Source organism: Protopterus annectens, chromosome 1.part1, assembly GCF_019279795.1.
Source record: "Protopterus annectens isolate FY-2018-M chromosome 1.part1, PAN1.0, whole genome shotgun sequence".
Lineage (NCBI taxonomy): Eukaryota > Metazoa > Chordata > Ceratodontiformes > Protopteridae > Protopterus > Protopterus annectens.
Window position 1 is genome coordinate 317,512,382 of NC_056726.1, and position 27,045 is coordinate 317,539,426.

The following is a 27,045-nucleotide window of genomic DNA, read 5'->3' on the forward strand; positions in this document are numbered from 1 at the left end:
TACACAAAAAGGATAACAACAATAATGTGAAAATTGGAAATAAATGGAAGAATTAGAAAGTGTCATTTCCATGGATGTAGTTTAGACATGAGAGCTTTGCTTCTGCAAAAAATGGACAAAAACAGGATAGAAGTGTGTTAAATTGGGGGGAGGTCTCTAAAGCATAATTCCCACTTTGTCATTAATATGTAGGACAATGAAGTGACTGAAGATGTAACTAAGTAAACAAATGTTTTTTTTTCTTACAAAAATGTGTACAATAAATGTCTCAAATTAAACTGCATGTTATATTTTAAGAGCAGTTCTGTATATTATGCAGGAGTATTTTAAATGTGAGCTAGTAGGAGTGTCATTAGTGGTGTCTGTTTATGCTAGTGATATTCAAGAAGGAAAGTATTTTTCTTCACTGCAATATAGCCGTAGTATATACTGTATCAAGATAAAGTCTGGGTATAAGCAATATAATGTTGTGATCTTGGGCTACTAGGGGCAAATGTAAAAGTGTATTGATTATATAATATGCATATTAAAACAAAATAATGTTTCCTGTTTTATATGGACTAATGTTCTCAATTTAGACTGCAGACAAGGGATTTTTTCCTAAATAAACAGACTAGAAAATGAAATGCATGAACAAATGTAATTCTCCAGCATTTGAAAGGAGCTGATCATTGCATTTATAAAGCTATTATATGTTTTCCTTTCCAAACTCAAGTGCCAGCAGTTGCCAATGGTGCATGTGCAGCTGCAGGCAATTAATTGGGAATGACTGAAGAATGTGCTCTAACACATTTGTAGAAGAAACATCCTCAGTAATATTTGAAGGGAAACTGGCAAGCAGTGCATTGAAACTGACAGAAGTGAATGCTTTTGCATGTTGTTGTATTAAATATAACAATGCACTGTTTAGTTTATTCAGTTAAGGGTAATCAATACATTATTTCTTAAGACTAAACATTAAATAACAGAGTAGGCAATATATTATTTCATACCTGGGAGAGAAAAAGATAGGACAAGGATAGATGATATATGTGCAAAGGCAACAAAGGTTGCAGCATGTGCTTTCAACATGATTAAGCCTAACTTTAGAATAGCTAAAAACTGTAGGTATAGCAATCTATTTGAAATAACCACCCCTAGAAGGAGGAGTAAAATCCCATTTTGGAAAGTATATAGAATCATGTGACTTTGCTGTAAGTTAAATGGAGTTGGGGGTTAAAATGTGCTTAGTTTCTTGTTTCCAGAAGTGTTTTATTGAAGCACAAAGTCTGTGAAAATGTAACATAGGTTCCAACAGAAATGAGAAGCAGAAAATGTGTAGATGATCAGTCTGTCATACATTAATGTATGCAAGTAGTTTGCAAATTGGAAATATGTCATAAAAAAGTGTCAATGAGAATATATGAAAGTAAGAGCATGTTATCAGAATGACTGTCTTATCATTTTTTTTCTTGGAATGTCAATAGCATGGCAAGTATGGACAAAATGCAAAGAGTACTAAATTATATTAAGAAGTATAGTATGCAAATAATAATACTTTGGGAGACGCATTTGGATAAAAATGAGCATGGAAATTTGGCAAAGAAAGGGCTTTAGACTGGATATTCAGGCAGTATCTGGATAAATAAAAGGGGAGTAATAATACTGATTGTGAGAAGGGCTCAATTGGTGATAAAAGACAGACAGTAATTGTAGATTTGTGGTAATGAGGAGTATAGACATGGAAGAGGATTTCACTAGCATGTATTTATATTCTACCTAAAACTGCTATAATGGAGGTTAAGAACATTTTGGGAGAGATTATTAACTTTCCAAAGGGAATATTATTTATGCATGGAAATTGAAACCTGATTTGCAATTCTAAGGATGCATCAGAGGGTCCTAGAAGAAAAAATATAATAAAAGCAGGGTAGACTTCTAAAATAATATATATGAGAATATTTGGAATGTGATATGAGAATTTGTGAAAGGGAGGGGAATTTAAGGGATAAACAGTAGCAATGATTCGAGCGTTATTAGGGAAGATGAACTTTTCTTCAGAAGGGATAGCTTGTGAGTGGAATAAAATAAAAATGGAGTTTTAAAATATGGTAGAAATAAGACAGGGAAAACGGTATGGAAAAAAGTAATAGAAATTATTTGGAGAGATTGTCAAAGGTTAAAGTACTGAAAGAAATGGGAATCTCACAATACAAGAACAGGGACAACTGGTGAGTGATATAGAGAAAATATAACTTGGATAATATGTGCAAGTTTAGAGAGATCATAATTAAGCAAGTATTTTTGATAACCTCAGGGAAGAAAAGCTATTAGAACAACTATTTAGGTAACATAAAATAGAAAGATATAAGCAGGTCATGCATATTTCTATCAAGCAGAGGATTAGTTGTGAACCATAATTAATAAAGAATTGAAGGATTTTTTTGGGAGAAGTAGACAAGAATTAAATTGAACTAGTTGTTTCTTTCCACAAAACAAGATGTTTAGAATTACTATATTTGAAAGCATACCTTAGAGTGGCACAGTTACATCTCATATACACAGCACAAGCAGAATACTACAAATCAAAGTGGAAGGAAATATGTTGAAACGGGAGGAGAGTTTATCAACTAAGTATAAAGTATGACTTTGGATGTAGGCATTTAAGGAGAACAGTGAAATCCATACAGAATGTGAATATGCACAAAGCAGTAGAATATACTTTGAGAACTAAAACCAATATGAGAATGGAGAAAAGACCTTTGAACCGAGCCAACATGAAAATGAAAAAAAAAAAGAGATTTTACCAACAGGGATGACTGCAAGAAGAGGCATAGAAAATAAGCAAGAGGAACTGGAATTTCTTGGAGGAAATTAGCAAAGGAACCATAGTAATGGGAACAAATGACTAAGGAGGAAAACGTCATAGTGTGGAATAAGGACAAGCAAAGGTCTGGACTGTGGGTTGGAGACTGCATTTTTTACCAAAGATTGATAAGAGAGAATAGGTATAGACAAAGGAATAGAGGAATGTTAATTGAAAGACCAGTTCTGATTGACGTTATAGTTGAGTCTGAACAGAAGCTGTAGTAAAAAAGAATATTTAGTAGGGTATATAAAATAATGCATGCTAACTATAAGAATCAATCAGGAGAGGGTGGACAACACTGGGAAATGAGAATGGAAAGGTGATATACAAATAAACAATGGAAGGATAGTTGTTTGTCTTCCAAATAAGCAATAAAATCTAGAAGGTTTAAGATTTTTCCATGGAAATATTTGCATAGGTATTTTTACATCCCAATTAGACTTCAGGGAATTTTTTCGCAGGTAGATAATAATAGCTAGGAGGTATGATGGGATATACAGAGGTACCTGAGAACATGTTTGGGAATGTAATGAACTGATCTATTTTAGAAATTCCCTACAGGGCACTTTGTCAGAAATGCCAGATGAGCAAATTATTTTAACTAAGGAAATTATTCTTTTGAAACGGGACATAGGAAGTGAATTGCGTAGACATAATAAAGCCCGATTAAGTTTAATGCTGTTGGCTGCCAAATAATCAATTACTAGGAAATTATTGAATGTTATAAAGGAGATAAAATGCAGGTAGGATCTTCAGAAAAAGGAAGGAGTAAACTACACAAAAATAAAATGGACACTTTGGAAACAATACATACAGAATAATGATCAGGAGGAGTGATATTTCATGGAAGGCAGGACTTGAGGAATCAATGTAATTTTGAACTGAATAACTGTTAAGACGAATGTCATGTTTGTATAATGTGTTCAAATGACAAAAAACATTGCAATGGTTTCCTTTTTCTTTTAAAATTGAATTTGTACTCATGGTACTATACAATATGTGATTTTGATAAAGATGTTTTAAAAAACTATGTCATGATTAGAGGAAGATGAAGCTCAGGCATTAATAGCGAGGATAGGAAGGGATTCAATGAAAATGGTAATGTATAATTAATCAACAGGGAACTCTTCAGGAATAGATAATATTCCTGTGGAAGTCTAGAAGTTAGTAGAAAAGAGTAATAATGAACTGAAAGTATTTGTTTAACAATGTTGTAAAAGTAGGGACAGAAACAGCATCATGGAATAAAGATGTTGGGTCGGGGTGTCACTTCAACAGTAACAATCATCTAGAGCCAAGGGTTTCACCAAGTGGCTAGCCGATATATATATATATATATGTATATATATATATATATATATATATATATATATATATATATATATATATATATATATATATATATATATATATATATATATATATAAAATACATGAAACTCAAAAATGTGTACTTTTTTTTCTTTTCTATAGCTATATGTATGCCCATGTTGCTATTCAAGTGGTGTGAATTTAATAAATTGTTTATAAAAACTATCTTGAAGGGAAACATTTATCTAAATTTAAATTCTAAATCTTGCAGTATTAAAAAGGGAAGTTGTGTTTGTGTGTGTGTGTGTGTGTGTGTGTGTGTGTGTGTGTGTGCGTGCGTGCGTGCGTGCATGCGTGTGTGTGTGTGTGTGTGTGTGTGTGTGTGTGTGTGTGTGTGTGTTTGTCTTTGTGTGTTGTTGTTGTTGTAACCCATACAAATGCAAGCATTTGATACAGAGAAAATGTGATTTCTATGTGCTAGCTAGTGATTGACTGGTCCTTGTAAGTTCTCTGCTGCTCATTTGTTTTTCACTGGCACCCTGGAAAATGTATATATAATATCGCCTGCAATTGATCCAAAGTTATTCAGCACTAATTCATTCTAATAGCTAAATAAAATAAATTATACAATGACCCCCCATTAATATTCCAAAACGTGCACGCTGATTGGTCAGCATGCCCATTGTAAATCTGACTTATACTAATGGAAAAGGTCCAGTCACCCAGACTTTTTCCATTAGTATAAGTCTTTACTTTTTTGTGTTAGGCAGTAATGGAGAACGGAAGAGCTCTGTTCCTGCAATCTCGCTATGTTAAATGATTTTAACATAGCAAGATATCTTAAAAAAAGCAACAGAGATCTTTCTTTCTCCGTTCCTTTTTTTAAAGCTGTCTCGCTATGTTAAACTCATTTAATATAGTGAGACAGCTTTAAAAAACGTAACGGAGATCTTTCTTTCTCTGTTGCTTTTTTTAGAGATATTTCGCTACGTTAAACTCATTTAACATAGTGAGACAACTTTAAAAAAGCAATAGAGATCTTCCTTTATCCATTGCTTCCTCTACACACAGTTCTGATGTACTGTGTAAGCATACGCATGCAAAGTACATCAGAACTGCTCCAGGATACCGGACAGCTGTGGAAGGGCAGCACGGAGGCATTATACAATGCCATTATTTAAGAAAAGTAAGTATTTTTTTCTTAAATGTCATTGTATAATAACAATAACCCACTTCTGAGTGTGGGTAATGCTAGAGTTATCCATGGTTGTCTTTGTTTGGTCATTCGGGCTTCACCCTCATGACCAAACCACACCAACCATGGGTAAATCCAGAATTACCCACACCCAGGCATGGGTTATTGTTTAAATAACTAATTTTGCCTTAGGAAAGCAAGCTATTAAGCAATCTAAAGATTAAAATGTGTGGTTCTTTTCATATTTATTTCATTCAGGTCTCAATTCAATAAATTACACTCAGAATTATTAAAAACAGCATCTTATTTGTTATACTATTTCCTTTCAATCTATAACTATTAGACTACAGTAGGCTGCAGATATATTTAGTAAGTAAGTATGTGACATTTATAATAGTGTTATCTATGGAAACAGACTGGAAAAACAGTTCATCAAAAATATTTACCTCCCCCCCCCGAAAAAAAAATCTGCTTTAAGCAGAATCACTAAGAATCACTCTGAGGTCTCTAAAACAAATATAAACAAAAATAGAATAATAAACATCTGAAATATGTACTAGCATGTCATAAATAATAAATCAGCAGCCAACAGGTTAGAGAAGAGCCTAAAGCATTCAAATATACTGATGTTAAGACAAACAGTCTTTATTTTAAAAGTCACAACATGTAACTCTTTTATTAATCTCACAATGTCATTGCAACACTATATACTAGGCCAAACAGTAGGAATTCTGACTTAATGGCAAACACTTGGCAAACAATGCATCATCCCCTCTGTATGTCTTTTACCCTAACGGCATCTGCAAAAAAGGGAGATTCCATGCACCCTTAGGGAGCAAATGGGCTCAAGTCCATTCAGGAGTGGCTTGATATTCAGCAAGCTGAGGAGGAAAAGCAACTAAAGAGCAGCTGCCATACAAAGTATTTAGTGATTAATATCACAAAGTCACAATTTCTTCATAAATGATAATTTAGGCAGAGCTTGGACTGGTTCAAAGAAATGAATCATGTTATGAAATCTTATAGCCAGACAGTGGACTTGTTTAAAGAAATTAATATGTTGGTTGACCATTATTAAAATGGGTTATATGGCTCAACCTCTTAACACAAGAGTTCTAGACAAAGCCAAAAAATAATAGGGGGAGGGCAAAGGCCAAAAATCATTGAAAAAGTTAAAAGCTCGCCATTATAAACTTAGAAAGTTTATGTTTTCTATTAGTATGCATTTCTTGAAAGGCATAAGTCTGAACCTCAAATGCCTGTCATCATTTAGTGATTTCAGTCTTCAGTGATCTGCCAGAAATCACAAACTGTATGAGGAACAGATAAAAATATGAAGCAAAAAATCCAGACATTCTGTCTACTAGTGCACACTAGTATTTAATTATCAAAGAATACAGACTGAAACCCCCTGTTTCTGAATTGATATTAAACTGGGGATTATACTTAAATCACATTCTGATATGCAAAGACTACAAAGTGAATTTGCAAATAGCTGGAACTTACACACGTAAATAGCTGGTGCTCTGAAAATGGGCTGAAACTAAATGCTAAAAAATGCAATACTGTTGCATTTGGAAACAATGAACACACACAGTTTATAGTATTGAAAGCACTTCCTACAAAATAAAGATGATGTGAGACCTGGAACATGTAAAAGTAACTCCCTCTCCTTTGATCATCATGTTGTAATAGCAGTCATGAAATCCTTCTCTGTTGGCACAGCTGATCACAAAGGGTATTTGCTGTGCATCCAGATGAGTCCTTATACCTTCATATTCTGCACTGATCGAGTGCATCATTGAATGCAATGCCTTCTTTGGGATATATGTTAAAACATCAAGCAGTTGGGGAGACCCCAAAGGCTCCTGACAAAAAAGTTCATAAACCTAAAGTACTTGAGTTACCAAGAGAAGCCAATGTCCCTGTATTCATTGTGCTATAAACTCCTTAACTGTGATCTGTACCTTGTATTTTGGGCCATTAAGGCTTTGGTAGTCCAAGGCATCCTATCTTTCCACATGGAAAATAGTCCCTTGAAGACTAAAACCAGAGATTTGAACTCACTTCATCAAGTAAACAAATCATGGTGGAGAGACAGATTTGTCAATCAATGACTATCTGTTCACTGCAGCAAACTTCCTCTTCAGATCAAGCAACGTGACACACTATCTTCCTTTAAGAAGGAATTACAGAATTTGTTGGGTATTCATAAATCCACCCCAGTTATGACAGGCCTATTGCTGCTGGAAAAAGGAGGTAAGGTCTAAGGGTGGATATTGGCAAGGCAAAAATGGCTATAGAGACCAGCTGCCTTGTACATTCTAGGATACTGTCATTCTAATACTGGTAGCAAGTTCCTCCTGAGCAGGATGTCTCAGGACCTACACCAAGAGCTCATGTTCTGGATAAGTTTTAATGCTCCGTATGTATCTCTGATACCTCTATCCAGCCCTCCTTCCCTCACTCCTTCTTTGTTTTTCCTTCCATCCATGTCATCATTGTTCTTCTCTCACTTTTCTTTTCAGTCTCTCTGTACCACCACATTTCCTATCATTTTCACACATTCCCATTCCAATTTACCTTTACCAACAAAGAAGTAATATTCACATGTCAAACATATAACATACTCACATTTCTTTTATCACTACTTTCATACCCATTTCAGACTCTCTACTTTACTTCTGTTCCCAAGAAACTGAGATCCAAGTATCTTCTATAGTCTTCAACCATGCATTCTTTTTGTCTTTCAAAAATGATTCTCCCTTTGTTACCACATTTACCTAGCTTATTCTCACGCTCTCCACCTTAGAGCCATCTTACTTTTCATGTCATTTTACCTTTATATCTTGTTTATCACTAATTTTCCTCCTTTAACGGTCTACAGTTAATTCACTAGATCTTTTCTTTCTTTCCCTCATAGAGACCCAACTATTAACAATGCAAAATGTCCTGTTCTGACGACCACACCCACTCAGTCCGTTTGAGTGATATTTTTTTTTCTGTTTTCATGGGTTTCATTCCTGTGAATCATCTTTTCTGTTGAACCACCAAGCATACTGTTTCCTTCAGCTTCATAACTTGTTTGATATACTTTTGTCACTCCTGCTTCTGTTAAATCACACCAACCATCACTCACTCACTCACTCACTCACTCACTCACTCACTCACTCACTCACTCACTCTCTCTTACCGTTTGTGAAGTTTATACCTTCTTGTCCTCTTTTTCTGGAGATGCCTATTAAGATGCATGGTTTGATCGGCAGGATGATGTTTGTGCACTTGACAATCCTTTATTGTATTGCTGATGTCTTAAAAGCCATGGTGTTATCCAAAACAATTTGAAAACTGGATTATAAATTGCAATGCACTATAAGACTGTGGGGATTAATTGGTGCAGACACTCATTTGAGTTTCTGTCATTATAAAGTGCACTGACTGAAAGATGGACTTCCTCAAAACAGATATCTGCTATGGTAATGAATGAGAACATGATGCCCTCCCAACAGAAACAAGCACTAGTGGAAGTCATAGCTCTCAAACTTATGGGCAACATGTAGAACTCTTACAAACAGCATACTAAACAACTTCAACTAGGAAGCTCACAGAGGGTTAAAATGAGCTACCTTCCACTTAATAAAAAGTTATGTTGATGAATTAAAATAATGAGTATTATTTACCAAGTATATTAGTTAAAATATTATTAACAATGGACACACAGCAGACCCTTTCAATGTGAAACAGCATAAAACATAGGTTCATAGGTTCATAGGTGTGAACTAGGCTAATGGCCCTGGAGCCTTTACAAGCCTAGCCATAGGATTACCCTGGCATAGTGCCACCCGACCTTAGTTCCCAGTGCCTCTGTCAGTAGAGCCACTGGAGTGATCCCTGGGGTGAATTTTCTGTTTCCCATCCACTCATCAAGATTTCTCTTGAAGAGGAACAGCGAGGTGCTCTGCTTGACATGTATGGGAAATCTGTTCCATAGCATGGGCAGTCTCTGGGTTATGAACCTGTCCCTCCAGCATGTTCTGTTAATTATTTTAATGAGGTTGAGGTCTCTGGAGCGTGTGATCCGGAGGGACTGGGATTTCTTTAGATCTAGCATTTCTAACAGAGTTGGGTCAGACATGGCTTTGTAAGTCAAGCAGAGATTGCCTCTAAGTAGGCGATATGATATAGAGAATAGTTGGAGTTTTTGGAGTCTGTCCATATAGGACAAGTGCTTAATGCCTAGGATCCTCTTTGTGAGGTATTTTTGCAGCCTCTCCAGTTGTTGCAGGTGTCTAGTGCGGCACATGCCAAATGGGGCATTGTACTCAATGACTGGCCTAATGAGGGAAGAGTAGAGGGAGACAATGACCTCTTTCATCCTGGATGCAAAACCCTTAGTAATGAGATGTGCCACATAGAAGGACTTTCTGACCACAGTGGCAATATGGTGATCAAAAGAGGGGTTGCTGTCAACCTGTGTTCCCAGACCTCTTATAAAGTCTTCTGTGTTCAGTGGACTACCATCAATGTGGTAATTCATTTGTTTTTTCCCAAAGGGAATGACGACACATTTTTTGGCATTGAGCTTAAGGCCATGGTTCTGACCCCAGTCGTTGGTCAAAGTGAGCCATTCTGTAGGATGTTAACATCATTTGGGGAGCTAATAATAGCTCCCAACTTGCAATTGTCTGTGAACTTTGTCAGCCAGAGTCTCTTCGTGTTGGCCTGGACTTCAGAGAAGTAGATACCAAACAGGAGGGGACTCAGGACTGAACCCTGTTGGTCTCCACTTGTGACTAATTGGCAGTCTAACTTGGAGTTAGTTACTTTCACACTGTGGGTTCTATCTGTGAGCCAGTTTGCAACCCACCTAGTGATATAGGGGTTGATGTCAAGCTTAGTGAGTTTTTCTATGATTCTTAAGTGGGGAATGGTATCAAAAGCCTTGGTCAGATCAAGGTAGGCTGTATGAACCACCTTGCCTTCATCCACAGCTCTGGTGACTGACTCAAAGAAGTCGACCAAGTTGAGCAGGCGTGATCTACCCTTCACAAAACCAGACTGTGTGGGATCCAGAGTTTGGAGATTCCTTATATCCTTGTGTATTAGGGCCAGGATGATGCATTCTATAGCTTTGCATATCAGACTTGTCAGGCTAATGGGGCAATAGTTCCCAGGGTCTGTAGTCAATCCTCCTTTGTGGAGAGGGATGACATCATCGTCAATAATGGACTTTTTAACTCAAAACTTGGAACCTTTTTCATAATGAAGTACATTTGAGAAGTATGGTATAAATACTAATCTGCAGGAAACATTTCAAGTTAATTTAATTGTAAAACATCAGCTTTTTTGGCTTGCATGGGACTTTGTATTCTCTAAAATGTTAAAGGCTTGATGGGTCAGCCATGAAACTGCATCTTAGCAACCCAATCCATGTGGCAGTCCCATCAAAACTAAATGTTCTGGAGGTACTATTATTTGAGAAACAAAAAACTTTGAGGCAAGGCTATAGTATAGATCACAGAAGGTATGGCTTAACCCTATAAAAAATTATGGATAAGAAGCTTGCTTTGTGATGTTATGCAGAAGGCAATACTTTAGGCACAGATGTGCCTTTTGGAGGTTAAGCAGCAGCATGAGCTGGAATAGAGCCTTCAGTGGCCCTTATTAAAGTGTACTTCAGTGTGCATCTGTAGTAGTTATTGGAGTCCTGCAACATCAGATTTATATTCTATAGTGGCCTTTTTGTTTAGCACACATAAAGTGGCATTGCATTTGTGAGTGTGAGAAAAAGTCCATTGTTAACAACAGAAGTCTTACCTAGAGAAATAACTGATATGGGCAAGTGATACAAAACACCTAATTCATCATCAATACTGCAGGAAATATGATTTAAGCATCTGACTTAACACATTTGTCTAGTTTCATGTCTTGGTCAAAATACTTCAATGTATTTAAAACTGGAAATTTCAATTATGGTGGGAAATTCTTGTTGAAAATATGCATCTTATCTGACCTCTCCAAAGCCTGTAAACTGGAGCTGTGCACTGGTCTTGTTTTTTAAGAATGAAGAACAAGTTGGCTAAAGTACAGTCTTCATTCAAGAGTGAGAAAAAAATAGAATCTTACAAGTGTTTCACAACTTCATAGCATCAGTATATTAAATAACAGGATACTTTAGCAAAAACAAAAAGGATCCTTCACATGATTTTTACAAAGCTGTCAACAAGAGAAGTGCCATAGCAGAGATCAGCTGGACATGATCCAGGCTCCTGAGAAGAAGGTGCTCACTTGATAGCCTAAGAGTTTCCAGTGGTAGAAAAATTATGACAATTCTTATATCACAGAGAAATAATTGCATGTTGCCTGGGAAATACATGAATGTCAGCAAACAGCAAACTTTACTAAGGATGTACCAACTCTGTGTACCCAGATGTGAAACATGGGGAGTCAGATGGGTTTAGTTTGTTATTAACCAAAATGGTCTCATGCAAAGAAACAAGAGTTTCTCTTAATGTCTATGAAAAAAAATCCCCCTCCGATAAATATTTTATGGTCTTTGTGGCCAGAGCCACTATGACACCAGCAGTTATATATAAGTGTTGAATAGTACACAATCATGTCAGGTTATACAATTCATTTTAACTCTAGGTAAGACTTTCATGACTATTGAAAACAGATAAAAATACAGCAGACAAACATGTAAGAGCAACCGTTTCCATGTCTTACCAGACTGTGTCATTAGAGGATGATGAAGGTGAACCCTATAAGAACAGTAGGATAAACTAATGACTCAGGGACTTAATCACTTAAATATGTCTGAAACTAGTATAACAGATACATTTTTCCATGGACTGAATTTATTAAATAAATAGTTTTTCTGCAGCTAGGCCCTTTAACAGGGCAAGATCTTATGGAAGTCATTTAGTAAGTCTTCAGAGCACTTTTAGGATCATCGAGGCTGGAAACATACTTGAATAAGTTTACATACTTTATTGCCATCTAAGGAAATAGCCTTGCATCATTTCCTGAAAGATTGGTTGATATTAGTTATCTAGCAAGAAAGGAATGTCACCTTAAAAGTATAAAATAAAAACAAAATATGAGAGAGGTTCTTTATGTTACTAAGACTGGAATGTCAGATTTGACAAGCAGAGATTTAATCTATGTGGATTCAGTAAATCACAGCCATTCTAACTGAGATAAGAGCAGAGCTTTCAGGCTACATGTAAATAAGTTAAGTTTGTTTGTTTCTTTCCAACCAAAACTTTGCAGTTTAGACTAGCTACATTAAACAAGCATTGGAAAGGGAAACTAATGATGATACATGTAATGTTTTCAGAGTATATCTGCAAATGCAGTGCATGGCCGGCCTTAGGCATAGGCGAACTAGGTGACTGCCTAGGGCGCCGTACAAGCCGGCCTCAAAAGGGCGCAATTCACGGACCGGAGTTCTGTTGTGATGACCCCTAACCGGGAAATGCCGAACAGACAACAACATATCTTTTTTTTTTTTTTTTAATTTCACCGCTGCCCTAGAGACTACCATTGCGCCCTCCCCGGTCTCAAAAGGGCGCAATTTATGGAGCGGAGTTCTGCTGTAACGATTCCTAACTGGGAAAAGCCGAACAGCAACAACAACATTTTTTTTTTTATTTCACCGCCGAGAGGCTAGTTAGCCTATCAACAGTTGCGCCCTCCCCCACTGAATCCATTCCACTGCTATAGTGAAAAGCACTGGTAACAGTACAAATACTCGATAGCATAGCTGTCGGGAACACAGCTCATTTCCCTTGCTAATGAAAATTACATACTTAATTGGCGTATATTTCCCCCCTAAAATAGTGTTTGCATAGCTCGGAACATTTTTTTTTTTTTGCCACAGACTGTATTTTACGCTGTGATTGGCACTGCAGTTAGAGTGCGTGATGCATTGTAAACTCGAAACTATTCAATATCTTTATAGAGTCTAGTCTTTGGAAATTGTTAGTGTTTGTAGGCTGTACAACATGGTAATGTATGAATTTATGCTTTAAGCTTTTACAGGTGTGATTAATAGTTTGACAGTTAAAGTAAATATATTTTGTTTCTTTTTTCTTGTGCTTCTGTGCTAAGATTAAATAAGTAAGTGATATATATATTCTGTTTTTCATTTCTTTTTTGCATTTAGTTTTGGAGTGCCAGGCATTTATCGGATTGGTATGGGCAGTATTTAGTTGACTGAAGGATAAGAGATTTGGTAGTTCTAGCCACTTGAATTTGTGAAGAGTAGTGCAATGCTAGAAGCTGTATGGGGAATTTGATGTGAATCTGGTGATTGTAACAGACCTCTAGTTTATTTATGTCTGTTTTTTAAAGGTTTGTGAAAATGGGAGAGGCATACAGAAAGGTAGACAGTAAATGTGACCTAGCAATTGATTGTCTAGTGGTGTTGGTTAGGTATGGCATGTCTGTAGTGTGAGCCTAGTTTTATATGGGCCTTTTTAATGACGGGTGCTAAGTGTTTGTTACATCTCAGGCAATTGTCAGTGGTGACTCTAGTTTGATATGAGGGACAGGTTCAGTTTTGGGTTTGTTGGATGAATGGATGGTAAACTGAGGAATATGGGCAGGTGTTTTGTTATTGGTGAAGAGCATTCATTTATTTTTATTTGGATTGAGTATAAGTTGATAGTTGGAGAGGTAGGATTCAGTGTCTTAAGAAGGATTTTTGGGTTATTTCTTGGAATTCTGGAAGGGAGGGAGCAGCACAGATGAGCAAGGAATCATCTGCATATTGAACGATAGTGGCTAGGTGAGTGGCAGTATGAAGTTTGTTGATAAAGATGGTAAGGAGTAATGGTCCAAGGACTGAACTTTGTGGGACACCAAATGAGGCAGGTAGTAGGCTAGAGAGTTTGTTTTGCCATTAAACCATTTGTTGTCAGTCAGATAGGTAGTTGTGATACCATGAGAGAGCTGTTTGGGTAAGGTTTAGGGATCAGAGTTCATTGAGGAGCTTTTGGTGGTCAGTGGTGTTGAATGCCTTAGACACATGTCAGAAGAAGGATGAAGCAACTTGCCCCTTCTTTCTGAGTTGGTTAATTGTGTTAGGAAAACTTATGTAAGAGCAGTTGTGGTGCTGTGCCAGGGTTGAAAGCCATGTTGGGAGTTGGTTAGAAGGTTGTTGCTTACTAGATTGTCCAGTAGCTGTGAATCTATACATTTTTTCTAAAATGTTGGTTAGAGGAGGTAATATGGCTACTGGTATATACTTTTATATAATAGTATAGAGTATACTGGTTTATAGTATTAACGATAAGTGTAGTGTATGTGGACTTCAGCAAGATCTCTGACTCCTAGCCACACTGAAGGCTATGACAGTTGAAGGTAGGACCAAGGCTGAGAAACTGGATAGTTACATGTTTGGTAGGATATAGAGTTGTACTAAAATAGACCATGTCCGGAATTAGTTAATAGGGGGGTACCACTGGGGTCAGTCCTAGATCTTGTTCACTCTATTTCTGTCAGATATATCTGAAGGAGTAAGTAACTGGATCAGTGTCTTTACTGATAACACAAAGAAAGGTACATCAGTGGAAGATGGAGGGAAGAGTCTAGCAAATAATTTGGCTGAATAGCTGGGTAGTAAGGTGGTGTGTGTGTGTGTGTGTGTGTGTGTGTGTGTGTGTGTGTGTGTGTGTGTGTGTGTGTGTGTGTGTGTGTGTGTGTGAGTGGAACTGATGGTAAATGAGCAGGAAAAGAAGGTTGTTGGTCACACCTGACTTGGCACATCAGAACAAAATGAGAGGGCAGTAGTAGCACCATACAGAATGCTGGCTGAAATCCTTGGAGAGGTAAAATCCAGAAGCCAAGAAATAGTGCTTTCACTTTGCAGGTCCCTGGAACAGATGATGACTTTAGTGCAGCATGTAGTACTAGAAACCATGTAATGAGGTGCTCAACAGAGGATCTAAGCTCTTCCCATTTGAGACCAAAAAGGGGTGCATAGTATTCTTGCATAAAATCACATTAGGTAGATGTGCATAGGGTCATTCTGAACAGTTAGGATAGAGGCAGGAGAAAGAAAGCACAAGTAGCAGATTCTAGGGATTAACTACTACTTGGATCTCCAGTAGTACATTTTCATAGGGTTGTTGATGCATGGAATGGGTGATTTAGAGGGGAGTCCCCAAAAGCATTCAATACGGCATGGAACAATATCAAGGAAGTTGGAGTGGAGGGGAGATATAATGTAAAGTTTGATTTTTAAAGAATTATTGTTTGTTCTTCTGAAGTTGTTGTACAGTGCCTTTATTGTTGCTTTAAAATGCATGTGATTGAGGTTTGAGATTGCACCTAGACCTGTTGGAATGCCTAGGTTATTGCTTTGACAGCTATAGCTAGTATCCCCCTTACAAGCTTAGAATAGGGCCATATGGAATGATGCCATGTAGAACTCCTTTCGGCTGGGTTGCTACATCTTGGTAGGAAAAATTGTGAATTTTTTTGGAGGGGTGCAATCTTGAGTACAGCAGAGACAAACTAGCACTAATTAGCCGTAGTTGACCAGAGAAGTAAGAAATGAGTAGCCAGTGTTAGTTCACCAACATGGTGAAGGGAGACAGACTGGAGTGGCTTTTGTGGGAGTGACCTACATATGGGCGTGGCTCACGTAGGGGCATTACTTGAGAATGGTGTGGGTGGGGCTTAAGGGGTGCCACAGCACTACTTCGCCTAGGGTGCCATTTCAGCTAAGGCCGGCCCTGATGCAGTGTCCATGACAATCTAAATTTACAAGGCTGATACCAATGTGGAGAGCTGAAAGTGAATATATTTGGTAAGAAGCTATCCTAGACTGTTCAGACAACTGCACATTTTTATATGGACTCTGAGTATAGTTTACAGTCTTAATTTAGAGAAGAAATAAATACAAAACACATTTTGATTTTGTGAAGTGGGGAAGACACCTCATTCATCCATAATAACAAAGAGTTAAAGTGTTAGAAAACAACCAAGCAAAATGTATTTAGCCTTTAACTCTCTGTTAGTCTTATTTTTTATTTCCTTTTTATTCATTTAGCCAGGCTTGAACTGGCATATTTAACGTTCTAATACTGTTTAATGATATCTATACAACCAGCCCCACCATAACTGGCAACTACTTATTTATTTTGATTCAGTGACCAGGGTAGAACACTTATCCAAAAAGTACCATCTTCAGGTTCAGCATATATATATACTTGGTTCATATTAACATGCATGAAAGTAAAAGGCATTTAACTCTGTTTTCACAAAATACTGTTCTCTTTAGTTACACTAAACTAAATGCTAAACAGTATTCATACTTGTAATACTAAATAGTGTTATTTCTACAAAATGAGACACTCCATATGGTTGCAGTCGTATGTGCTCTCTTAAAGGGTAACCAGTTATTAACCTCTTTGCGCTTTACCATTGACTGCAATATTGATTGAATTTATTTAAGGTCCAGCATCTATCTTGAATTCTCACTCGCATGTTTGCTTTTCATCTACAGTCATCCTCCCGCGATCACCTCATTATTAACTCTTCTGACAAATTTGCATACACTTTCATCTAGAAAATCTTATGGTTACCAATCTGCTTTTCATTTGTGCCCTTGCAGACTTCCGGAGATATTACTTTGCACATATCAGCTCTTTCTTACTCATATCTCACCTATCATTGTACTATTGACACTGGTTGGGAAATGGTTCATAAATTAAACTCCTTTTAGCAATATTTCAACTATCAAGCCCATTTAATCAAAGAAGCATTCAGTGCATTTTTTTATATTGAGAGGGAAATCTCCTATATCCCTGTATCAGGAGCTTTGCCCTACAATCTCTTTAATTTAATATACAATACAAAACACAAGATTACAAAACCTTAGGACAAGTTAAATAAACTTTCAGTTAAATGGCATTGATTGTTCAAATCTCAGTAAAAAGCAGTTAAAGTTAATAAGTAATTACTATCATATTGTTTTCTGAATTATAATACTACATCTGGCCACCATGAACCAGCCAGTCCCATTTTTAACCATTACCTCCCTAACCCCCCTCTTCACCCAACTGAGAAACACCTTCTTGAAATCCATTAACCAAAAAATGTATCGGTCACTGTCAATATTCCTACTCAGTAGCCGAGATCTAGAACAGTATTCCTACAGATATTAAAGCAATGCCTTGTAGTCAGATATTCAATCAATCTCTAAAGAGATTTCTCTTTGACTCCTGGCTGTGTATATGTCTTATACCAGGCTGACACTACCCGTTACTCCTTGCTTCTCTTCCTTTCTCTCCCGTCTCTTCCTTCTTTCCCCTTTTCTTTCTCTTGCTCTTCTTTTTCCCCTTTCCTTTCCTCCCTTCTCTTATTAGCCAAAGCACCAGTTACTTCTCTGATAGCTCCCTACTTTAACTCCATTTTCTAATCTCCCCCAACTGGAAAATCCCTTTCCTTTTTCTTTTGCCCATATTTAAAATGCTTAATATCTTTATCATTGGTTATCACTATTGATTGTATTTTACTAAGCGTTCAATAACCTATGACTGTTGTTTAACATTCACTGTATGATTTTCTGATCTGACATTATTTATCCTGTATGTCAGTTCTGCTATTAATTGATTGTCTAGTGGTGTTGGTTAGGTATGGCATGTCTGTAGTGTGAGCCTAGTTTTATATGGGCCTTTTTAATGGGTGCTAAGTGTTTGTTACATCTCAGGCAATTGTCAGTGGTGACTCTAGTTTGATATGAGGACAGGTTCAGTTTTGGGTTTGTTGGATGAATGGATGGTAAACTGAGGAATATGGGCAGGTGTTTTGTTATTGGTGAAGAGCATTCATTTATTTTTATTTGGATTGAGTATAAGTTGATAGTTGGAGAGGTAGGATTCAGTGTCTTAAGAAGGATTTTGGGTTATTTCTTGGAATTCTGGAAGCGAGGGAGCAGCACAGATGAGCAAGGAATCATCTGCATATTGAACGATAGTGGCTAGGTGAGTGGCAGTATGAAGTTTGTTGATAAAGATGGTAAGGAGTAATGGTCCAAGGACTGAACTTTGTGGGACACCAAATGAGGCAGGTAGTAGGCTAGAGAGTTTGTTTTGCCATTAAACCATTTGTTGTCAGTCAGATAGGTAGTTGTGATACCATGAGAGAGCTGTTTGGGTAAGGTTTAGGGATCAGAGTTCATTGAGGAGCTTTTGGTGGTCAGTGGTGTTGAATGCCTTAGACACATGTCAGAAGAAGGATGAAGCAACTTGCCCCTTCTTTCTGAGTTGGTTAATTGTGTTAGGAAAACTTATGTAAGAGCAGTTGTGGTGCTGTGCCAGGGTTGAAAGCCATGTTGGGAGTTGGTTAGAAGGTTGTTGCTTACTAGATTGTCCAGTAGCTGTGAATCTATACATTTTTTCTAAAATGTTGGTTAGAGGAGGTAATATGGCTACTGGTATATACTTTTATATAATAGTATAGAGTATACTGGTTTATAGTATTAACGATAAGTGTAGTGTATGTGGACTTCAGCAAGATCTCTGACTCCTAGCCACACTGAAGGCTATGACAGTTGAAGGTAGGACCAAGGCTGAGAAACTGGATAGTTACATGTTTGGTAGGATATAGAGTTGTACTAAAATAGACCATGTCCGAATTAGTTAATAGGGGTACCACTGGGGTCAGTCCTAGATCTTGTTCACTCTATTTCTGTCAGATATATCTGAAGGAGTAAGTAACTGGATCAGTGTCTTTACTGATAACACAAAGAAAGGTACATCAGTGGAAGATGGAGGGAAGAGTCTAGCAAATAATTTGGCTGAATAGCTGGGTAGTAAGGTGGTGTGTGTGTGTGTGTGTGTGTGTGTGTGTGTGTGTGTGTGTGTGTGTGTGTGTGTGTGTGTGTGTGTGTGTGTGTGTGTGAGTGGAACTGATGGTAAATGAGCAGGAAAAGAAGGTTGTTGGTCACACCTGACTTGGCACATCAGAACAAAATGAGAGGGCAGTAGTAGCACCATACAGAATGCTGGCTGAAATCCTTGGAGAGGTAAAATCCAGAAGCCAAGAAATAGTGCTTTCACTTTGCAGGTCCCTGGAACAGATGATGACTTTAGTGCAGCATGTAGTACTAGAAACCATGTAATGAGGTGCTCAACAGAGGATCTAAGCTCTTCCCATTTGAGACCAAAAAGGGGTGCATAGTATTCTTGCATAAAATCACATTAGGTAGATGTGCATAGGGTCATTCTGAACAGTTAGGATAGAGGCAGGAGAAAAGCACAAGTAGCAGATTCTAGGGATTAACTACTACTTGGATCTCCAGTAGTACATTTTCATAGGGTTGTTGATGCATGGAATGGGTGATTTAGAGGGGAGTCCCCAAAAGCATTCAATACGGCATGGAACAATATCAAGGAAGTTGGAGTGGAGGGGAGATATAATGTAAAGTTTGATTTTTAAAGAATTATTGTTTGTTCTTCTGAAGTTGTTGTACAGTGCCTTTATTGTTGCTTTAAAATGCATGTGATTGAGGTTTGAGATTGCACCTAGACCTGTTGGAATGCCTAGGTTATTGCTTTGACAGCTATAGCTAGTATCCCCCTTACAAGCTTAGAATAGGGCCATATGGAATGATGCCATGTAGAACTCCTTTCGGCTGGGTTGCTACATCTTGGTAGGAAAAATTGTGAATTTTTTTGGAGGTGCAATCTTGAGTACAGCAGAGACAAACTAGCACTAATTAGCCGTAGTTGACCAGAGAAGTAAGAAATGAGTAGCCAGTGTTAGTTCACCAACATGGTGAAGGGAGACAGACTGGAGTGGCTTTTGTGGGAGTGACCTACATATGGGCGTGGCTCACGTAGGGGCATTACTTGAGAATGGTGTGGGTGGGGCTTAAGGGGTGCCACAGCACTACTTCGCCTAGGGTGCCATTTCAGCTAAGGCCGGCCCTGATGCAGTGTCCATGACAATCTAAATTTACAAGGCTGATACCAATGTGGAGAGCTGAAAGTGAATATATTTGGTAAGAAGCTATCCTAGACTGTTCAGACAACTGCACATTTTTATATGGACTCTGAGTATAGTTTACAGTCTTAATTTAGAGAAGAAATAAATACAAAACACATTTTGATTTTGTGAAGTGGGAAGACACCTCATTCATCCATAATAACAAAGAGTTAAAGTGTTAGAAAACAACCAAGCAAAATGTATTTAGCCTTTAACTCTCTGTTAGTCTTATTTTTTATTTCCTTTTTATTCATTTAGCCAGGCTTGAACTGGCATATTTAACGTTCTAATACTGTTTAATGATATCTATACAACCAGCCCCACCATAACTGGCAACTACTTATTTATTTTGATTCAGTGACCAGGGTAGAACACTTATCCAAAAAGTACCATCTTCAGGTTCAGCATATATATATACTTGGTTCATATTAACATGCATGAAAGTAAAAGGCATTTAACTCTGTTTTCACAAAATACTGTTCTCTTTAGTTACACTAAACTAAATGCTAAACAGTATTCATACTTGTAATACTAAATAGTGTTATTTCTACAAAATGAGACACTCCATATGGTTGCAGTCGTATGTGCTCTCTTAAAGGGTAACCAGTTATTAACCTCTTTGCGCTTTACCATTGACTGCAATATTGATTGAATTTATTTAAGGTCCAGCATCTATCTTGAATTCTCACTTTCATGTTTGCTTTTCATCTACAGTCATCCTCCCGCGATCACCTCATTATTAACTCTTCTGACAAATTTGCATACACTTTCATCTAGAAAATCTTATGGTTACCAATCTGCTTTTCATTTGTGCCCTTGCAGACTTCCGGAGATATTACTTTGCACATATCAGCTCTTTCTTACTCATATCTCACCTATCATTGTACTATTGACACTGGTTGGGAAATGGTTCATAAATTAAACTCCTTTTAGCAATATTTCAACTATCAAGCCCATTTAATCAAAGAAGCATTCAGTGCATTTTTTTATATTGAGAGGGAAATCTCCTATATCCCTGTATCAGGAGCTTTGCCCTACAATCTCTTTAATTTAATATACAATACAAAACACAAGATTACAAAACCTTAGGACAAGTTAAATAAACTTTCAGTTAAATGGCATTGATTGTTCAAATCTCAGTAAAAAGCAGTTAAAGTTAATAAGTAATTACTATCATATTGTTTTCTGAATTATAATACTACATCTGGCCACCATGAACCAGCCAGTCCCATTTTTAACCATTACCTCCCTAACCCCCCTCTTCACCCAACTGAGAAACACCTTCTTGAAATCCATTAACCAAAAAATGTATCGGTCACTGTCAATATTCCTACTCAGTAGCCGAGATCTAGAACAGTATTCCTACAGATATTAAAGCAATGCCTTGTAGTCAGATATTCAATCAATCTCTAAAGAGATTTCTCTTTGACTCCTGGCTGTGTATATGTCTTATACCAGGCTGACACTACCCGTTACTCCTTGCTTCTCTTCCTTTCTCTCCCGTCTCTTCCTTCTTTCCCCTTTTCTTTCTCTTGCTCTTCTTTTTCCCCTTTCCTTTCCTCCCTTCTCTTATTAGCCAAAGCACCAGTTACTTCTCTGATAGCTCCCTACTTTAACTCCATTTTCTAATCTCCCCCAACTGGAAAATCCCTTTCCTTTTTCTTTTGCCCATATTTAAAATGCTTAATATCTTTATCATTGGTTATCACTATTGATTGTATTTTACTAAGCGTTCAATAACCTATGACTGTTGTTTAACATTCACTGTATGATTTTCTGATCTGACATTATTTATCCTGTATGTCAGTTCTGCTATTTGTTACTGCACTTCATGTGATAATATTAGGTAGTTTATTAATTGAACTATGTATGTTGTAGCTTTTCTCCCCAGGCTTCTGCTGAAAATGGGAGTCATGCCCATTTGGACTTTCCAGGTAAACAAATGCCAAATAAAAATAAAATAAATGAATATAGTCCCTCTACAATTCTAGTGGCTGTCTGACTTAAACCCCAACCCTTTAATTTTCTAGTACAAGGCAAAATGCTAATGATATAAGTGGAAAAGGTGCAAAGCTATGTTCATGGTATACAGCGTGCTTCTTTTAACTGTGCAGGTATCGCTTTACATATGAAACTGTGCTTTTTGCACTACAGAGCCATAAATAAAGGGATGTGAAGGAGGTATTTTCAGAAGGCGGAGCTCACTAATTCTTTAATGGCTGTTATCAGTTTTCTGGCATTTGATCTGTATTGTATACAGTTGAACAAACACATCAGACAATGATCTTTTAAGGGAGAAACATTTTAGACAAGCACCTGGTAGATAGAAGCAACAGGTAAGCACACTGATAACTATTATAGTTAAACATTGAAAGGTTTAAAGAATGACATACTTAATTTGTAAAACCACTGAATTTGCATTCCTAACTAGGCAAATAAATCTTCACTACAGCAAACATAAGTAAGTTTTAAATACAGAATTTGTCCTTCCTTTCAGAAAAGGTAGAGCACAGGGATTAACTGTTACAGTGTTTTTAGCTGTACTTAATGGTTCAGTTAGACATGTGGATTTTATTTTCTCGCCAGGAATAGTGTAACAATTATCACAGAAGATAAAGACTTGTTTCTGATAAAGAATACATTTGCTAACCATGAGTGTTTTCAGTCACAAATGTTAGAAAATAAGAACTTTTTGCAGCAAAAAGTGTTTTACTGATGATATGTAAGCAGTTAAGCACAATGAGTATATTGTACTGCATGACATGACCTCACCTTTGAACAACAGGTAAAATCAGAACATCTGTGAAGACCAAAAAGTGTGTATTATCATACTGTGTTCCATAATCTGGATATGGTGTTAAGATTTTACAATGATGCCTCACCTCATATTTTTACAATGAAGCAATTCTGCTCACAACCAAGGAAATACTAGGACAAGATAAGGTGAATAAACTCCCAACAATTGCTGCCAAAGGTAAGCCCAGTCACTGCTAATGCTGTAAAGGGAGTGCACTGCTGTTCTTTGAACAGGCTTATTTCAATCCCCATGCTCATGAGGATGTGTGCATTGCCATGAAATATTTTTTTTAAACACCTTTATTAAATTATCACTTAAGATATAAGGCACACATGCATGAACAGAATAAAATGTGTTAACATCTTTTGATGCCTTGGGGGGCATCTGTGGTGGTGCAGCAGTTAGTATTGTTGCCTCACAGGAAGAGGCTTTCTGGTTCAATTCTTGGCTGGGGCACCTTCTGTCCAGAATCTGCATATCCTCCCTGCAGTTGCATGGGTTTGCTCTGATTTCCTCACACACTCCAAAGACATGCAGTGGGTGGATTGGGCACTAAACTGGCCATAGGTATGAGTGTGTAAGCGAGTGAGTGGTACAGATGAGCTACCATGGCAGAGCTAGCCAACCGGCAGTGTAAACCTTGGCTTGAGATGATTTTCACTATTAAAGTGACACCCCAACCCCATTTGAAAAAAGGGAAAAGGAGTTGAGGATGGATGGATAATTTGCGTATATCTTTTCTTTCATTATAACATCCTAGGCTGTGTTCTACACAAACTACAGAATGAACTGGCACCCCACCTAAGTACCATGTTTAATCATAGCCTCACCTCAGGCTTTGTGCCCACTGAATGGTGCACAGCGACGGTTATTCCACTCCACAAAGTGGGATCCACCACGGATCCCGAGAACTACCGCCCCATTAGTCTGATGAGCATGGTCTGCAAGGCCATGAAATGTATCACCATGGAACTTACAAACAAAGACATTGGTAATCTCCAAACTCTGGACCCCACCCAGTTCAGGTTTGTAAAAAGCAGATCATGTCTACTGAACCTGATAGACTTCTTTGAAGCAGTCACTAAAGCCATAGATGAGGGTAAGGTGGTTCACACAGCCTATCTAGATCTCGCCAAGGCTTTTGACACTATCCCCCACTCTGGAATAATAGATAAACTCACTAAACTAGGTATAAATCCCTGTGTAACAAGATGGGTTGCCAAATGGCTCACTGACAGAACTCACACTGTGAAAGTAGCAGACTCCAAATCTGACTTCAGACCAGTGACAAGTGGAGTACCACAGGGTTCAGTCCTGGGTCTTCTCCTGTTTGGTATCTACTTCTCTGAAGAACAGGGTAACACAAAAGGTCTTTGGCTAATGAAGTTCGCATATGACTGCAAACTAGGAGCCATAATAGAAACTCCTAACAATGTGGACACCCTACAAAAGGGCCTCACTGAGACAGATGCCTGATGTCAAAGACATGGCCTCAAGCTTAATGCTGAAAAGTGCATTGTCATCCCTTTTGGTAAAAACTCTGTACCCATGAACTACCACATAGGTGGTAGTCTACTTAACACCAAAAGTGTGATAAGAGACCTTGGGACACAGGTGGGCAGTAGTCTCACCTTTGATAATCACATCGCCACAGTAGTCAGGAAATCCTTCTACGTGGCACACACCATCACAAAAGGTTTCTCATCCAGGAAAAAAGAGGTCATTGTTCCCCTCTGCTCATCACTCATTAGACCTATTATAGAGTACAATGCCCCTTTTGGTATGTACCTCACAAGACATCTACAACAACTGGAAAGGCCACAGAAATACCTCACAAAGAGGATTACCACCCTCAAACAGATGCCCTATGCAGACCATCTCAAAAAACTCCAGCTTTACTCTGTCACATATCGCCTACTCAGAGGCGATCTCTGCCTAACATACAAAGCTATGTCAAACCCAGAGCTGTTGGACATGCTCCACTTAAAGAAATCCCAATCCCTCTGAGCTACACGCTCTAGGGATCTAAACCTTGTCACCACAATAAACAGAACATGCTGGAGGAATAGATTCCTGTCCCAGAGACTTCCCATACTCTGGAACAAACTACCTTTCTATATGAAACAAAGCTCCTCATTAGCACTCTTCAAGAAAAATCGTGATGATTAGAATGGAAATAGAAAATTCACCCCGGGGATCACTTCTGTGGCTCTGCTCTACAGGGGCACAGGTAAATAATTTTCTTGGGTGGCGAAAGCCTGAGTACCTTTTCGGCTAGGCTTATATAGGCCCTAGGGCCAATAGCCTAGTACCTACCTATGAACCTATGAACCGCTGTCATTCACTTCAACATTACATAAATTGCTAAATTCCTGCCTTCCCTTAAACCTCATACTCCTCACCCCTGTTCTGCAGGCATTGTTCCCCACTAATTCTATTCATTCCCATGTAATATGCTCCTTCCCTCTTCCTAAGATCCCACTTCCAGTTCATTTATCTCTTTTACAATATTCAGTACCGTAGCCAATGCTACAATTACAACTGAAATAATTTTTGATATGGAGAAATGAAATAGCATTTACTTCACAAGCTTGAACTGTAAAATCCTAAAACAGAAAAGCCTGAAATGTAAAAATCATGAAAAAGACATACTATGAGTTACAACATAAAGCATTTAGTGCAGAGTAGAACCCCCTCCCCCATGCATCCCTATTGGAGGCATAGTGCCTCCACACTCCCAAATTATTTAATCTAACTCTGAAAACTCTGATGCTGCTATTTCCTTGCTGCCAACATAGTATGACCTTGCTTTCAGAACCAATTAGTGGGGAGGTAAGGGAAATATTTCCCATATGGTAGTGCATGGGCATCGTGTATAAAGTAAGGTCTTCTATAGTCCACAATCGAGATTGTATTTTCAGTCTTTCTTCTTATAGTTTTCTGTTTTAGGAAGGTAATTTAATGGGCCCTAATAAATATACACACACAATGTGCATTCATGTGAAAAGCTGAAATATAAGATGTTTTTATAAAAAGACCAAACTGTCCTTTGTAGTGAGCAATGCCACCAAACACAAAATACCCTTTAATTTGAATAGTAACCGCAAACATAATACCTCCTTCTTAAACTTACTGCCTCTAGCATTTAACTTATTTTTGTTAAAGCTCAATTTCAAACAGTTGCGCGTGTGTTATCCAAGCTGCATTTAATGTCCTAGATAATTTGTGTATCTTATACTGAAATATGGCAGATTCTTAATCCTGGGCTTTTTCTGAAAGTCATGAATAATACAGCCATCTTGTACCTCTGTTAATGAACTTCTCCCTGCTGTTGTCAGTCCATGTAAAATAAAACATTGTACATGCATTCTGAATCTCTGCCTTTGAGATCACTGACATTAATGATTAAGTAATAGTGTTTTTGCATTTTTTGACTATTTGTTGAACTTAATTTTCTTCAGGAATCTGTCAGTTTCTTATGATATCACCCATTATCTAATAAACAATCATTCATGAGTCAGACTAGCTTCCATTAAAACATTCTCTTCTGGCTTTGAAAAAAATGTATTTATGACATGCTGCACAATTTTTGTGGATTCTTTGCCATTTAAAGGATGAACAATATGAATTATAAAAATGATTTTCATCAAAATAAGGCATACAGATATAATCTGCATGGCATTTAACAATCAGCTGTAAGTTGTATATAATAATGTTGTTGTCCGCGGTGGTGCAGCGGTAGCGTTGTTGCCTCATAGCAAGAGGTTCTCCCATTCGATTCTTGGCTGGAGTGTGGGGAGTGCCTTCTGTATGGTGTCTGCATGTCCTCCCTGCGGTTTGGTGGGTGTTCAAAAGACATGCGTAAATGGGCGTGCCTTCGCTGAAGGTTGAACGT